Here is a 16659-nt window from a genome sequence, read left to right on the forward strand (position 1 = left end):
CATTCAGCTGGTCGGGGTGAGATGTGCTCAGAAATGAGATCTATTTCGAAGGTAGGCCTGACAGGATTAGAAACTGGAGAGCTTGAGGCTAAAAAGAGCTAATAATGTAGCAGGGGAAACAGAGCTGTAAAGGTAATCGCTATAATGCACAGTTATTGAGCATTTACTCTGCTAAACACATCTTTTAATCCTCACTACGGGGCAGATGTTACCATCATCACCATTTTACAAATGGGAAAAGTGACGTCCCCAAGAGATGAGGCCATTTGCCCAAGGTCAAGCCTCTAGTAAGTGGTGGAGTTGGCCCTGGAACCCAGGCAACCCAACGCAGACCCTACTTTCTTAACTACTCTGCCATATTAACTCTGTGTGCCGAGGGTTAAAGTAGAAGCAAGTACGGGCCAAGTGAGTGGATGCAGGTTTGGATGGGAGAAAGCAGACAGGGCTTCCTGGAGGGGGAGAACTTGGACTGTGACCTGAGGAGAGAATAGAAGTTCTCCAGGGGACAAGGTGCAGATGCTGTTCCAGGCAGGGGGAGGAGCATGGGCAAAGTTACTGGGCATGATCCAGTTTGGCATGAACGTAAAATAGCCTATGATTCCACAAGGTTGGAGCATAGGAGACCGGGAAAATGAGTTTGGAAACAGAGGCAGAGGGCAGATCCTCAAGGGCCTCCCGTGTCTGGCCAAGGAGTTTGGAATGTCCGGGTGGCCATTGTTCCCCTAAATAGTGGATGCATGGCCCAGGCGCTAAGCAAAATGGTTACAGGTGATTACAGGCAAGTACTTTGATTTAGATGGTTGTGAATTTCTTATCTAGTCATGTAAATGTGAATTAGAAAAATATATCATTAACTCATCAAATCTGTGCTTTCATAATATTGCTTAGAATGAGGGAAAAGTTTTTGGAAATAGTTGATTGAAAGGAAGAAGATGCTATGTCATTAATAGTATAGTTGGAAGATTATTCATGCTGTATTGTTTGCAGTATCAAAAGATTAGGAGCCACCTAATTGCTCATCAGTTGACGACTGGCTGAAGAATGGGGCAAGTGAATACAAATGAGGAAGCTTTTTATATTCTGATATAAAACAAGTTCTAAGGTGTGTTGTTAAGTCATAAAAACAGTTGGAAGAACATTATATCCTATATGCTTCATTTTTGTTTACAAAGGGTATATGTGTGTGCATGGGTGTGTGTGTTTGTGTGTATGTGTATGTGTGTGTCTATTTGCTTATAAATTAGTAGATGTCCTCTGGAAAGACACAAGAAACTGATACAGGTTGTCTTAGTTGGCTCAGTCTGCTGTAACAAAATACCATAGACAGGGTGGCTTATAAGCAACAGAAATTTATTTCTCACAGTTCTGGAGGCTGGGAAGTCTCAGATCAAGGTACCAGCACGGTTATGTTCTGATGAAGGCCCTCTTCCTGGTTCCCAGCTCCAGCCTTCTCACTGTGTCCTCACACGGTGGAAGGGGCTTGGGATGTCGCTGGAGCCTCTTTTTTCAGGGCACCAACCCATTCGTGGAGGTTCCACCCTCATGACGTCGCCCCGCCTTCTAACACCATCACATGGGGGCTAGGATTCCAACATGTGAATGTTGGGGGGGGGGGGACACAAACATTCACACCATAGCAATGGTGGTTGTCTCTGGGAAGGGGACCTGAGTGAAAGGGGAAGGTTGGAGAGGTTTTGCTATGTACCCTTTTTATAATCTGCATTTTGAGCTATATAAGTGCACTCAAAACAAAGTTCAGTTACTTAATATTAATGCACACAGGTCATATGGTGAATATCATCATGGCAAAATATGAAAGTCAGGTGTCTGAGACCCATACGGAGGCAGTGGGGAGTCACAGAAGGGCTGAGCAGGTGAGGAGAGTTTCATAATGGGTTTTACTGAGTTCATCGTTTGGGTGCAACACTTGGCTTCATTTCTTTCCTTCCACCCCTTTTTGCATCTGTGTTCTCATCTTGTTTTAAGAATCCTATGCTCTGGGGCACCTCTACAGAAGTAAGCTCTGTTAATCAGAGTATGTGTCTGTGACTCAGACCTGAACCAGCCCCGCTGTGTCCACATGGTCTGAACCCCTGGCTGCAGTGACCCTGAGCACTTCAGCACCAGACCTGGTCCCGCCTCATCCTTCCTGGTTGAGCCCAACCAAGTCATTTCCTCCCATCTCTTAGCAAGTTCAAGGAAGACATTAAGGATGTAACATACCTCAGCTCTCGTGGGCTGTGGCTTGTCAGAAAATGTCCTCTGAATCAAGAAACATTCGAACACTTACCGTAGGTGCTATGGGGTATGTAAAGGAGCCTTTATCCTTGCAGATTTTACAGTTTCGTTACAGAGCCCTAACATCCTCCTGAAAACAAAACATGAAACATGCCAAAAAAAAAAAGAAAAAGAAAAAAGCAATGCTGTGTACCATTAGTGGAACTCATGAAGTTATTTCAGGAGCTACACAGACAACAATCAGATCACAGAGTGCCTGCATTTCCCCTCTCATATCTTCTTTGGTCTTTCTAAGGTCTCAAGGAGAATGTTTCAGGTAGTGCTGATTTGCCTTGAACACCCTTCTAACATTTGCAAATCTCCCTTCATAACAAAGGGAGAATTATACCTTTATACCTATCCCTTTATACCTTTTTCTCTGGCATATTTATGGCATTATTTATTTATGGTTTTCTTATCATGATATTGGATAAAAGAGTAAGTCAACTCTAGTGTTGGTATTACTTGGGTGTAGAAAACATCATGAAGGTGGGACCGGAATGACAGAAAGTTAAAGAGTGAGTCGTGATTCCAGAGGTGCTGGAAGAATGAGATGTGGAAATTCAGAGGAGGGTCAGAGTGGCCAGAGTGGGTCAGGAAACGTTTCCTGGAGGGGGCTGGGCATGAGCTAGGGGTGAAAGAAGAAGGGAAAAGTTCTGGTGAAGGAAGCCAGAGACATGGCATGCTCTCTCCAGACCTCCCGGGAACAGGCTTCCCATACCCGTCTCCCTGTCTTGGTTCCAGTGTCCCTTCCTCAGAGAAGCCTTTCCTGACCTCGCTCCAGGTCTGGCCCCCTCTCTTATGCTCTTGCATCTCTCTCTCTCTCATTACCTTTTTTTTTTTTTTTTTGCTCAGAATACTTATCATAGTCTGTAATTATGTGTTTACTTGTGTGCTAATTGGATTACTGCTGGAGCCTGCTCCTCACCCTCTGTTACATTATAAGCTTTCCTAGAGCAGAAACTTCGCCTATTTTTGTGACTGGTACATCCCTGATGTCCAGTGGGGTCTTTGGCACAAGGTAGGGACTCAATCATTTATCTAATCGGTCAATCCATTAATTCATTAATTAATGGTTGTGTTTTTCACCAAAGGGCAAGGAAAAGAGAACTGGTCCCCAGGGGTCTGAGGCTGTTGTCTAAAGCTCCCGAATGCAAGTATGAAATGTCCTTGAGGCTTTCCTTTTATCTAAGAAGTATACAAGCAGGTGGTATTCTGTGGCACCATAGATCTGTTTGCTTTAATCTAACAGTCATGTTTTCAATTACTCATTGATGAAATAATTTAACTTTTTCCCCTAAAACATGTACTGGTAAATTGACTTTCCAGGAAGACACACCATCTTCATCCTGTGGCTTCAACCACCCCCACTACATGCCCTGTTTTGAGAAGCATGTCTTTGGAGGCCTTTTAAACTTTTTAGCAGATTTCATAGCTGTGATACCAACTCACCCAGGGACAAAGTCGAGTTTGACTCTGGATTCTTTGGGTCTTTTCTCCCATCCCTCTTTGTTTTCCCAGTTTTGCCCACACTTTCTCCTGCTCTTACCCAGTTCTTTCATCTTGTTCCTCTGATGCACAACCTAAAAAGTATAGGCTCTTTGGCTTGAATCCTTTAGCCCAGAGGCCCTCAAACTTGAATATACATCAGAATCACCAGGGGAGGTAGGAAGGAGGCTTGTAAAAACAGATCACTCAGGTTTCTGATTCAGTTGGTCCCTGTGAGGCCTGAGATTTTGCATTCCTAACAAGTTCCCAGGTGATATCCATGTTGCTGGTTCAGGGAGTACATCTGAGGACTGGTGTTGTCATCTGGACCCTATTTGCTCATCCAAAGCACCTCGGGGCTTAAAAAAACCCAGATATGTAGACTTCCTCCCAGACCAACTGAATCAGAATCTCTAAAGGGGGGGCTGAGTCACTCATGTATTTAAAGTTGCCTTGGGGCGCCTGGGTGTCTCAGTCGGTTAAGCATCGGTGTTCGGCTCAGGTCATGATCTCAGGATTCTGGGATCAAGCCCCACATCAGGCTTCCTGCTCAGCGGGGAGTCTGCTTCTCCCTCTCCCTCTGCTGCTCCCCCTGCTCATGCTCTCTCTCTCTCTCTGTCAAATAAATAAGTAAAATCTTTAAAATAATAATAATAATAATAAAGTTGCCTTGGAAATTCTAATGCCCTAAAGCCCAGAGAGGTTGTGATTTACCCAAGGTCACACAGCACAATGAGGCAGAGGCAAGACAAGAGCCCAGGACTCATGGCTCTTAGAACAACGTCTTCCCATGTATCATATGACCTCACTGATATGAGGAATTCTTAATCTCAGGAAACAAACTGAGGGTTGCTGGAGTGGGGGGTGGGGTGGGAGGGATGGGGTGACTGGGTGATGGACACTGGGGAGGGTATGTGTTCTGGTAAGCGCTGTGAATTGTGCAAGACTGTTGAATCTCAGATCTGTACCTCTGAAACAAATAATGCAATATATGTTAAGAAAGAAAAAAAGAAGAAGAAGAATGTAGCAGGAGGGGAAGAATGAAGGGGGGGAAATCGGAGAGGGAGAAGAACCATGAGAGACGATGGACTCTGAAAAACAAACTGAGGGTTCTAGAGGGGAGGGGGGTGGGAGGATGGGTTAGCCTGGTGATGGGTATTGAGGAGGGCACGTTCTGCATGGAGCACTGGGTGTTATGCACAAACAATGAATCATGGAACACTATATCTAAAACTAATGATGTAATGTATGGGGATTAACATAACAATAAAAAAATTAAAAAAAAAAAAAGAACAACGTCTTCCCCATACACTATCATGCACCTGAAATTGCTAGACTCTTTTATATATATTAGCATATCTAACCTTATTTTACAGATAGGGAACTGAGGCTCAGAGAGGGGAAGTCCCCTGCCTGAGTGGGTGCTGGTACCACCTGCCTTCACATGCTGCCCTCTCTGAGGGGAGTATGGAAAAGGCCTCGGCTCTGAAAGCAGAAACACCTGAACTTGCATTCTGGTTCCATCACTTGGTGGGACTTGGTGACCAGGTGAACTTGAGTATCAACCCTCCTGTAAGCCTCAGTCCCTCATCTGTAAAATGGGGCTGATGGTATCTCACCCCATGGAAGGGAAATGCTCTGCTCCTACATGGCCCCATGTCCATCCGTGTCACCTCACACACTGGCTTCCTCACAGCTGCAGTGATGTGCCCTCCGATGGCCCCTCAGAGACCATTCTGGAACCCCCCTCCCTGGACCTGGAGATTCTAGAAGAAATCTCCCTCAGCCACTTTGCACGTCTGAAGTTAGAAGACAGCAGTTGTAAGCTAACATTCACACATCATCTCATTTAATCCCTGTAGCTGCACTCCAGGGTAGACATCCCCTACCCCATTTTCAGAAGGAGACACTGATACTTGGGGGTTGTACTGCTAACAAGGGGCTGGACCAGGAGCAGCATCTGGGATCATCTCACTGCAGAGACCATGCTCTTAACAGGCAAAATGACCACTGTGTGCCAGCAAATCTGCTCACTTTCAAAATAAGAGCAAAACTCACTCCTTTGAAAAAAATGTATTCATTTTCCAAACCAAAGCAGACAGCAGGAGGCTGGCATCCCCAGCGCTGTTAGTGAGCAGAACCTGCTGCCTTCTCCTCAGTGCCAGCCCTCTCCCCAACCCCCATCTCCATCCTTTGGGGCCAGCTCACACCCACAGCCTCCTGGACACTAACAGCTCCAGTCTGGATGCTGGGGAGCCACTGCCAGGCTTTTGGAGGCTTGGAATTTCTTGAAATCTCTTGGCTCCAAGGGCCACCTGTGTGGTTCATGCTGCCCTCCTGGAAAGCCCCACTCTGTCAACTTCTTGCTTTGCTCTGAAATGCTCCACCCCCCATTCATGCACTACCATGAAGCCAGACTTTGAGGGAAAGTGGAGGTGATGGGGTGGGTCTTCTCCGGACCATCCAGGTGGGACCCCTGGCCAAATCCTGTGGCCTGTAGACTAGAGAAAGGAGAAGTTCATTGTTTTGCAATTGGGATTTCTTGTTCACCATTCCTTCTTCTTCTTCTCTTTCTCCTTCCCTCTCTCTCTCCTTCCTCCCTTTCTTCCTCCCTGAGCTGAAATCAGTGACAAACTGCTCATCCCTGATGGATCCCCTTGAACTTGGACTCACTGAGAAATCTTCCTTCTGGGACCCCCTTAGGGGATATGGACAAATTGATCTTCAGTCTCTTACCGACCTGCTCCCCACTGCCTTTCTTGCCAAAGCCTTACATCTTTATGCCAAGATGGTCCCCAAGCCTGGGCCTCCTCGGACAGGAGACTCAGCTCAAGAACTATCCTTCTACTGAAGATTGTGGAGTCAGAGAGACCCAAGTTCACATCCCAGACTGGTCCCTGACCTTTGGTGTCACCCTGGAAATACACTTAACCTCTCTGAGACTGTTTCTTCAACTGACAATTGGGAATAATAGGCCCACCAGAGTTGTTGAGGCAATCAAATGGGATAGTAAAGTGCCTGGCACCTAATAGGTGCTAGGGTTTGTTTCTACAGTCACCGTGCTCATGAAGCTCCTTTTTTTTTTTTTTAAGATTTTTTTTTTTTTTTTTTTATTTGACAGAGAGAGACACAGCGAGACAGGGAACACAAGCAGGGAGAGTGGGAGGGGGAGAAGCAGGCTTCCCGCTGAGCAGGGAGCCCAATGCGGGGCTCGATCCCAGGACCCTGGGACCATGACCTGAGCCAACGGCAGACGCTTAACGACTGAGCCACCCAGTGCCCCGAAGCCCTCTTTTCTATCAGGGCTCATGGGCAGAGTCACTCAGGTGTGACTGATGATAATTTAAAATATCTATATAATGATTGCTACTTTTTAAATGTACTTTCATTTCTATTATCTCATTTAATGCCCGCAGTAGCAGTACCTGCCCCTGTGTTAATATTCCCCCAAACCATGTATTTCGGAGGAAACTAAGTCTCAGGGAAGGTGTGTAACTTGCCAGCATCAATGAGTCAGTCGCTGGCGGGTTCAGCATTCCACTTGAGGTGTGAGAGCTCCAGAGCCTCTAGCCTGTGGCCTGACAATATGCCAACACACCGTCCTGCCCTGTGGTGTTTGCTTCTTTACAAGAAGCTCAAGAAAGTGGACCCTCTAGTGGCCTTTCAGATCTCCTTAACTGGCCACTGGGGAGACCAACATTGAAGCAGGAAGACATTCCATGGGTGTTCTACAATCATATCAGAAGGGTGACCCGGCCTCATAAAGCTAACAGGAAAAAAAAGTCGTTGCTTTTTAGAGCTGGAAGGAACCTCTCAGAGAAAAATCTCTTCCCTGCTGGCACTTTCCACATGATGAAGCGGAGGCCTAGAAAGGAATTTAACCCATGCCTTGTGATCCCCTCTACAGGCCTCTCTGTATGACTTGAGGGAAAAAGGTGACACTAGGCTTCTGTACCCTTGAGCCCCAGGGATAGCGGCCAAGAGGTTCCTCCAGCTCTCAGGGGAACCCTTTCCTCCCTCCTTGCCCCATCTTCAAAGGAACTGGGAGGGAGGTGGAAGGATCCCCTCCTATCCCCCACCAGGCCCATTCTCTGGTACTAGGTTGGGGGCTCTGGGGACCCATGTTGTGACTCCAGGAGGCTCATGATCATCCCAGGAGAGATGATCCCCCACCCTCCCCCCACACACTCCCTCACATGCTCCCCACTTCAGGGGAGAGAGAGGGGGAGGGAGATGGCAGTGACTGAGAGCTCCATCCAGTGCCAAGCATCGATCTGGCTCTGGGCGTTGTCATGGCAACAGCTCTTCCACTCGGGGAGAGATCAGCTCACCACCATGAGGAGACCTTCTCAGCCCCCTCCCCTTTCCAGGCTATCCTTCCCTCTCCTCAGCCCCCCAGCTCCCTGCCCCCAACTCTCCTAGTCACCTTTCTGTCTGCTCTGGACAGTCATCTTGTGCTGCCACCACCCCTCTCCCCTCCATCATCCTCCACCACCCTTCCACCTCCCCTCCCCATCTCTCCTCTCCCTGCACTCTGCCCACCAGCCATCACCCCTCAGGCCTTAGTGCCACCTCTCTCCTGGGCACACAGATGCAGGGAATGGGAAAGGATGGACTCTCCCTCTGAGCCTGAATGCTTGAGGCAGCCTCTTCCTTCCAGCAGGCTATTCTGCCCACTGCTCCCCAGTAGGCAGCCTTCTCCAGGGGAGCAGGCAAGATCACTAAACCACTCTGTCTGCCTGAGAGAACCTGGAGAGAAAAGAGCTCAGACTTACTGTTGGACCATCCTGGGTTCTCGTCCCTACTCTGCCACTTACTAGCTTTGCAACTGCTGGGAGATTCCGTTTCTTCAGCTAAAAAAGAAAATAACAGTATGGTAACAGTAGCCACCTCAACAGGTTGTCGGGAGGATAAAATGAGACCAATAGCAGCTCATATTTACTGAGCCCTGGCTATGTACCAGGTACTATGTATAGGCACCGTGTATGTGTCACTCAGTCCTGTGAAATAGCCACATTTATTGTCCCCATTTACAAATGAAGAGCTAAAGCTTAGAAAGATCCTGTAACTCACCAAAGGTCACCAGCCTAGGAGTCCTGTGGGCAGTCTTTGGTCCCAGTGAGACTGAAACCAGGGTTCTTGGGTTTGAACTTTATCCTTTCTTGCACCCAATATTAGGAAAGTGGCGATCAGATTGCCTGGCACACAGTAGGTGGTAGATATCTATCACACCCTACCCTGACAGTTAATTAATTAAATCATTTGTTATGTGCCTAACATGTCCCGGGTGTTATAAGTACGATGATAAATTACACACAATCTTTGTCCTTGAAAGGCTTAAGAGGCTGTAGCAGGAGACAGTCATGCAGATACCAGCAGCGTGGTATAGGGGTTTGAGCCCAGGCTCTGTAGCCACTAAGTCTGAGTGCAAATATCACCTGCCCAGGGTACCAGCTAAGTGGTCTTAGACACATCACTGTACCTTACTGGATCCTTATCTCCTCATCTATACAGTGGGGCTTTGAATAGAACCTACCTTACAGAGCTGTTGTGAAGATCAAAAAAGAAAATGTACACACGACCCAGCACAATGCCCAGGATAGTTAAATCCTCCATAAAAGGGCAAAGTCGGTATTTTTATTAGCAGCTCAGTTACACTAGAACCGGGAGGAGGAAGTGGTCAGTACTCCTTGGAGGAATCAGGAAAGGCTACACGAAGGTGGTGAGGCTCTTGCAGAATCTCAGAGGAATGGCTGTTTGCCAGGCAATCCAGGAGGGGCAGGTTATCTAAGGCAAAGGATTCATCTGGAGCGAAGGCGTGAGGCAGACTAGAGTGTGTGTATGAGGAAGGATGCACAGTGTGAATAGCAATAGCAGTCTTTATGGAGTATTTACTCTGTGCCTGGCATCGCTTTAGGTCAGTGGTTCTCCCTCCTGGCTGCATATTTTAAAAAAACCTGCAGAGGCTTGTATTTGATCTGTTTTAATATGAATGTTGGCCCTATCCCTAGAGATTCTTACTTAATTGGTCTGGGGTGGCCCAGCCATCAGCTCCTTTGGTGATGCAAATATGAATCCAGGATTGCAAAGTTCTGGTCTATGTGTTTTAGAAGTATTAACTCAACTAATTTCCATGACAACTCTATGAAGTTGGTACCAAGGCTCAGAGAGGTTAAATAACTTGTTAAAAAAAGTTGTAAAGTTGAATTAAGGCAGATCTGACTCCAGGGCCTTCTTAACCACTATGCTGAGGATGGAGAAGAGGGTGTTAAGGGGAAAATTGGAGATAGCAAGATGGAGAGAATAGGGTGGGTGGGTGGGTAATAGGTGCCATTTGGGCTGCTACTGATTGTCAGCTTTGTGACCCCATCTCTTGTGGCACCAAGGCATGGATGCCATCTTCTTACAAATATCTCCAACCTGTGTTTCTAGGGATCAGGACCTAGGCTGCCTTGTCCCTAGCCCCAGTCTTCACTGAGATGGGCACTCAAGTTTGAACGTATGTATGAACCACCACAGAAGGGGTCTTATTAAAATGCAGATTCTGATTCAGTAGGTCTGGGATGGGCCCTGAGATTCTGCACTTCCAACAAACTCCTAGTAGCTCCCAGCAGCTACTCTGCTGATCAGAGTAGCGAGTGAATAAAAATGCAAATATAATTTGTTTTTCTCTATCTGTGGGATCCCATGTGTGCTTGAACTTGGAGAGAGCTCCCTTCTTTTTGCCCTATGAGTGACTTCCACATCTCTGCATCCCGTAGAAGCCTCCTCACGCTTCAGAAATGACCTGCTTTATTTGTGCTTCCCTTAAGTGACACTATAGTATTATCTCAGTGTGGTTCTCAAACTTAAGCATGCAATAAAATCATTTGGTAGGCTTGTGAACATACAGATTGCTGGGCCGCATCCCAGAGTTTCCGAGTTAGCAGGTCTGGGCAGGGCCTGAGAATTTGTATTTCTAACAAGTTCCCAGGTGATGCTGATATTGCTGGTCTGGAGACCACAGTTTGAGAAGGGCTATATCAAAGCTAAGCAGGGTCGGGCCTGGTTAGTACTTGGATGGGAGAAGGGCTATATCACAGCAGTATCTCCAGGACAGCATTTCCATCACCATGCCCATTGTGGTTAGATGCACTGGCTTACATGTTCTCCCAGTGAAAGAGGTAGTCGGTACGGGGTCAGGATCCCCGGCTTCAGATGCTGGGTGTGCAGCTAGTTCCATTAGTGACCATATCTGCTACGGACTGAGTTGGCTGCTTATAATGAAAAACCCAAATAACAATGACATACAAAATAGGGGTTTGCTTTGGTCTCATGTGACATAAAATGCAGAGGTAGGTAATCCAGGGCTAATATGGTAGGTCCTGGATGTCACCAATATTCCAGACTCCTAACTTTCTGCTCTATTCTCTTTAATTTGTGAGATAGCCTCATGAACACAGACTATCCACCTTAGCTCTGGGCCTTCATGCTTGTGTTCTAGAAGAAGAAAGGGGAAAAGGCAAAGGGTATGCCTAAGTCAAATCTTCTTTTAAGAAGATTTTCTAGAAGCCATACCTAACAACTTCTACTTATATTTCATTGTCTAGAACCCAGTCACATGACCATCCCTGCCTAAAAGGGAAGCTGGGAAATAAAGTTTTGTTTTTGTCTTTTTAAAAACTGTGTTAATCATCATCACCAACGAAATCTGGGTTCTGCTCATAAAGATGAAGAAGAAAATGTCTATTGTGAAGATAAGTAGCAGTCCCTAACACAGTTATCCTGGGCACGTGATTTCTACTCTTGGCCTCCATTTCTGCAAATACAAAATGAAGTTGGACTTAATGATCAGAGATCCCACTCATCTCCAAGGTTGTCAGATTTCATGACTCTATACCTAAACTTATTTACTAGTGGTGTTCAGGGAAAGTGAAAGAGGCCTGAACATTACTCTCATGCAGCACTCCAGGTGTCCTCACTTTTAGGAAATGTCAGAATCTACTTCAGCCTGTCCATCCATTCCTGCAGATACCTATTACAAATATTTTTGAGTACCTGCTGTCTACTAAGTACAAGGATACAGCTGTGACTAAGACAGGTGTTCTCTCCCTGCTCTTCTTGCCCTCTTAGAGCTTACAGTTTGGCTAGAAGACAGACATTAACAAATAATGCTACAATGTGCAATAAAGTGCTCTAATGAAAGTGAATTACTACATGAATGCTATAAAGAAGATGTGAGGGTATAATTTAGATGGAGGAGGCAGAGAAAATCTCCCCAAGACTTTATTTTGAAGCTGAGACCAGAAGGAGAAGGAGTCAGTTATGCAAAAAGTCAGAGGAAGTGCATTCCAGACACACAGAACAGCAAGTTCAGACACAGGCCCTAAGGCAGAAAAGAGCTGGGCTCATTCTAGGAAATGAAAGATAGCCAGGGTGTCCAAATGTCATCAGTGAGGAGGAGGCTGACATGGAATGAGGATGGAGTGGTCAGTAGATACCACAGTTGCAGCCCCATGTAGGCTCTGGGAAGGAATTTGGATTTTATTCTAAGGACAGTGGGAAGTCATTGATGTGTTTTAGGCAGAGGTGGGACAAGGCTGATAAAATCAAATTTGCATTGTTACAGAACCTCTAGATGCTGTATGAATAGAGATTTGGGGGGGCAGGGTGGAGGTGAAGAGCCCTTTAGAAGGCTATTGCATCTGTCTGAATAGGAGCTGAACAGGGCTTGGATGGGGGTGGTAATGAAAACTGGTCTCATTGAGAGTTATCTGGTATATTTACCTAGCCACCCACTCATCCACCCATGCATCAGTCCACTTATCCATCCATCCATCCATCCATGCATCCATCCATCCATCCATCCACCTATCCATCCCATCCATCCATCCATGCACCTATCCATCCATTCATCCATCCACCTACCCACCTACCTACCCAACCAAGAAACATTTATAAAGTGTCTTTAAGTGCCAGGTTCTATGCTAGATGTGTTGGGTGAATAAGATGGTTTATTCCTTTTCAGAGTTTGCAAGTTAGAAGGGTAGAGACATACAAACAAATCATCACAGTTCAGCACAGGCCATAATAGCAGTGAGTTCCAAGAGGTGTGGGAAGAGACTTTTACCAGTGGTGGTCTGTTTGCCTAGTGCCAATGGAAGGTGAAAAGCCACAGTGTGATTCATAACTCTGGTTGCCAAGGATGAGGACTTCTCAGGGCCACAGTGAAATAAACACACTTGAGGGCAACAGCAAGATAAGGGGAAGTTGACAACCTTGGAATTTAGCTTGGGAATAGACAAAAATCCCAGGGGATACTAGGAAGTAGACACATCCAGAACAGATTGAGCTTTCCTATGAATTTATCCTATAGGGTCATTCTGCATGAGTTTGAGGCCTCCTTGCTGACAGCCCATTGGTAATTTATTGGCTGAACTCCAGCGGCTATCAATGAGAGCAGGACTGGCTATCTCTGCTTTAGGCATCAAACAAACCCTTCAAACTAGGATGCCAAGGCTCTGGGAGCAGAGAAACCATGGGGCCAAAAACAGATGGGTTCAGATAGGCAGTATACCCTAATGGTCAAGGATGCACATTCTGTAACCCAACTGCCTGGATTCAAATCCTGCCTCTCCTGTCTGCTTGCCATGTGACCTGGCAAGTTATTTAATGTCTTTGTTACTTAGTTTCCCATCTTATAGGAGACTACAATTGTACCTACCTTGTGAGGGTTCAAGGACTTACTATTGCTACAATACTTAGATCAGTCCCTGCAACATGATAGACACTGTTCATGTTTGTTAGTAAGATCTGCTCTTAGTTCTTTCATTCAGCTCTGCAGACAGACTTTCAGCGTGAGGCGATGTGTTCCCTGGCTTCCAAGGGACTCGGACCTGGGAATTGCATCCCAGGGGTAACCTTGGAATGTGCTGATATCAGGTGTTGTATTGGGTCAGCTAGAAATCTGTATTTTTCTCCCATTAAACCGAAGTTCCTTGGAATGGTTGCCCTAATGACTTACTTCCTGTTCCTAGTACCTTGTCACTCATTCCCAAGACTGTCCCTCTACTTTCTCCTTGCTCCAGTAGGTAGAAGGTATACGGTAGTGGAACAAGCTTGGGTTTGGGAGTCAGACTTGTTTCAAGCTGCTCAGCTGTGTGTAGGTAATTCAACCTCTCTGAGCCCAGTTGGTTTAACTTTAAAGTGGTAAATAGCGCTGAGCTTGCAAGGTCCTGGAATAAAGTAGTTGAGGCCCAAGTTCAGTGACTGGCTCATAGTTAGTGGAGCAGAGAAACTTGAGGGGTAGAAGCCACAAGGATCAGAAAGGCATACAACAATGGTTGAGTGTGGACTCTGGAACCTGACCTCCTGGGCTCAAATCTTCCAATTTCCTCTGCTTTCATTTATGTTCCATTTGGGTCTAGAAAACCATGTACCCAAAGTCATGGCTCCACAGCTGGGACAATGCCAATGTATTCTCCTTTGACAATTGGTCCCGGACCTCAGAGTATCTTATCAGGGTCTTCTCTCTAACAAATGAAGGGTTGTCATCCTCCTTTAGATTTGGTAACTGGGCACTAAGTTGTGAAGAACTCGGGCCAAGCAGGTCCAGCTGGTACATTCTGCTACAAAGCCTACCCAACAAAGCGGCCTGTTTTCGGAAAAGTATGAAGTGAATTAATGCTTGTATATTGGGGTTCACATGCCTTTGTCAAGTTTTTTTTTAAAATACAAGATATATGTTGCAGAGAGAACAACATTAGAATTTGGGGATTACTGGGAGCCAAGAGGATGGGATGATAGCTCGTTCAAGGTTTATAATTAATAATTTCCACCAATTTCCTTGAAGTTCCGGGCCCTAAGTAACCCTGGGTTCCAATCCCTGCTCTACCTCTTTCTAGCTATGTGATCTTGGACACATTTCTTAAACTTGACTATATTTCCCTTGTCTGTAAATGAGCTCCATTAGTAATAATAACTACCTCATAAGGTGATGAAGAGCTAATTTGTTTGCCTTTGTCAGAATTCCTGGCCCAATGCCTTGAATTTAGTAGAAACTCAATAAATGCTATGCCTTTTCAAATGGCCACACGTAGAATCTGCAGACTTATCTATTGACAGCAGCAGATGATGAACATCTTTATTTAATCCAGTCCCAGATTCTCCTCACCTCAGGCACATAAACACAGCATATTAATATGACCCCTAGCAGTTTTTAAGTTTTTACTTGGTTGGCTTGGCTAGGGCTGGGCTGGGGTTGTTGAGGAGCCAATTCACCGGTGGTTATGAGAGTCTTATGCAGACAGACCTGCATGGTAAAACATTTCCAAATTCAGTTACCAGCTGGGCAGGGAAAGCAGCTGTGTTTAGACAAGTCTTGGTTCGAACATACTCCCTGACTCCCACTCTCTGTTCCTTTCTCACGTGCTTCCCCCATGACCTGACTCTTCTTCCCAGAAACGAGTCCTATAAAATGGCCTTTGAGAGTCGGGCAAACCTGAATTTGAATGTTGTCCCTGGCACCTACTGTCATATCTTTGACTCTGAGATGACTTTCATTATAAAACACACCATTTTTTTTTTTTTTTTTAAAGATTTTATTTATTTATTTGACAGAGAGATAGAGAGAGAGCACAAGTAGGCAGAGAGGCAGGCAGACGGAGAGGGAGAAGCAGACTCTCCACTGAGCAGGGAGCCCGACGTGGGGCTCGATCCCAGGACTCTGGGATCATGACCTGAGCCGAAGGCAGCCGCTTAACTGACTGAGCCACCCAGGTGCCCCAAAACACACCATTTTTTATGTATCACCAAGAATAAAAGAAAGCTATGACATGCCATCAATTTATAAAACACGTAACTACCTCAGGTTTCATCAATTGTGAAAAAAAAATGTGCTTTTTAGAGTCATTTTCCCTTTCTAAGGAACAGGGTGAGGAAACTAACATTTAGTAAACACCTACCCTATGTGAGCCCCTTCAGTCATATGCAATTTCATTTCGTCTTCATACTGTGAAAATTAATATGGGGAAACCTCCGTGAAGTATAGTGGGAAGCTAGAAGAGGGAGCCATACCACTCAATGTCAGTTACACCAAGAATTGTCAATTACAGATTCCAACAGAACAATTCTCAATAGGAAAGAGTCATCAATCGCAAGCCCCAACAGGAAAAGAAGTACATCTCCTACCAGAGGCTGACCACCGCTGCAACTCAGCCACTGAGAAACCATCCTCACCTTGAACTCCTGCTTTTCTCCAAGGTATTTTCCTTCAGAACAACCCCTCCCAACTTCCTCCTTCTTCTCCATAAAATAATGTTTCCTCTCCTTTGTTTGTTGGACTTGTCTATGGTTTTGCTGTAGTTTCATGTCCCAAATTGCAATTTTCTGCTATTCCCAAGTAAACCCATTTTTGCTGGTAAAGTAACTTTTATTTTTAAGATTAACAATAGGAACCCTGTGAGATGGATATTATCACCATCTCCACTTTACAGAATAAGAAATTAAGGCTCAGGAAAGTTTGGATTTTTCAAAAGGCATATAACTTATGACTGACCAAGCGTGGAATGCTCAGATGTGCTGCCTTCTCTGTGCTGCTTAGTAGTGAGTTTCTCATCACTGAGAGTAATCAAATATAGGATGGATGACCACATGGTGACAATGTTGAAGAGGAGATGACTGGCACAGTCCTCTGTATACTTGTAAAATACATGCATGAATCCCTATTTTGCAAAGGGAGAAACAGAGTTTAAGTGACTAATGCAAGTAAATGGACCAGCTGGGCCTTGAACCCAGACCTGTCAAGCTCCAGAATCCTTCTTTCATTGAGTTCTGGGTCTCCTGGAAGGAGTGGAGGACTTGAAGCAGACAATAAGTAAGTAGACAAGTAAATAGGCAGAGTTATTATAAACATAA

Source organism: Phoca vitulina, unplaced genomic scaffold, assembly GCF_004348235.1.
Source record: "Phoca vitulina isolate PV1807 unplaced genomic scaffold, GSC_HSeal_1.0 scaffold110, whole genome shotgun sequence".
Lineage (NCBI taxonomy): Eukaryota > Metazoa > Chordata > Mammalia > Carnivora > Phocidae > Phoca > Phoca vitulina.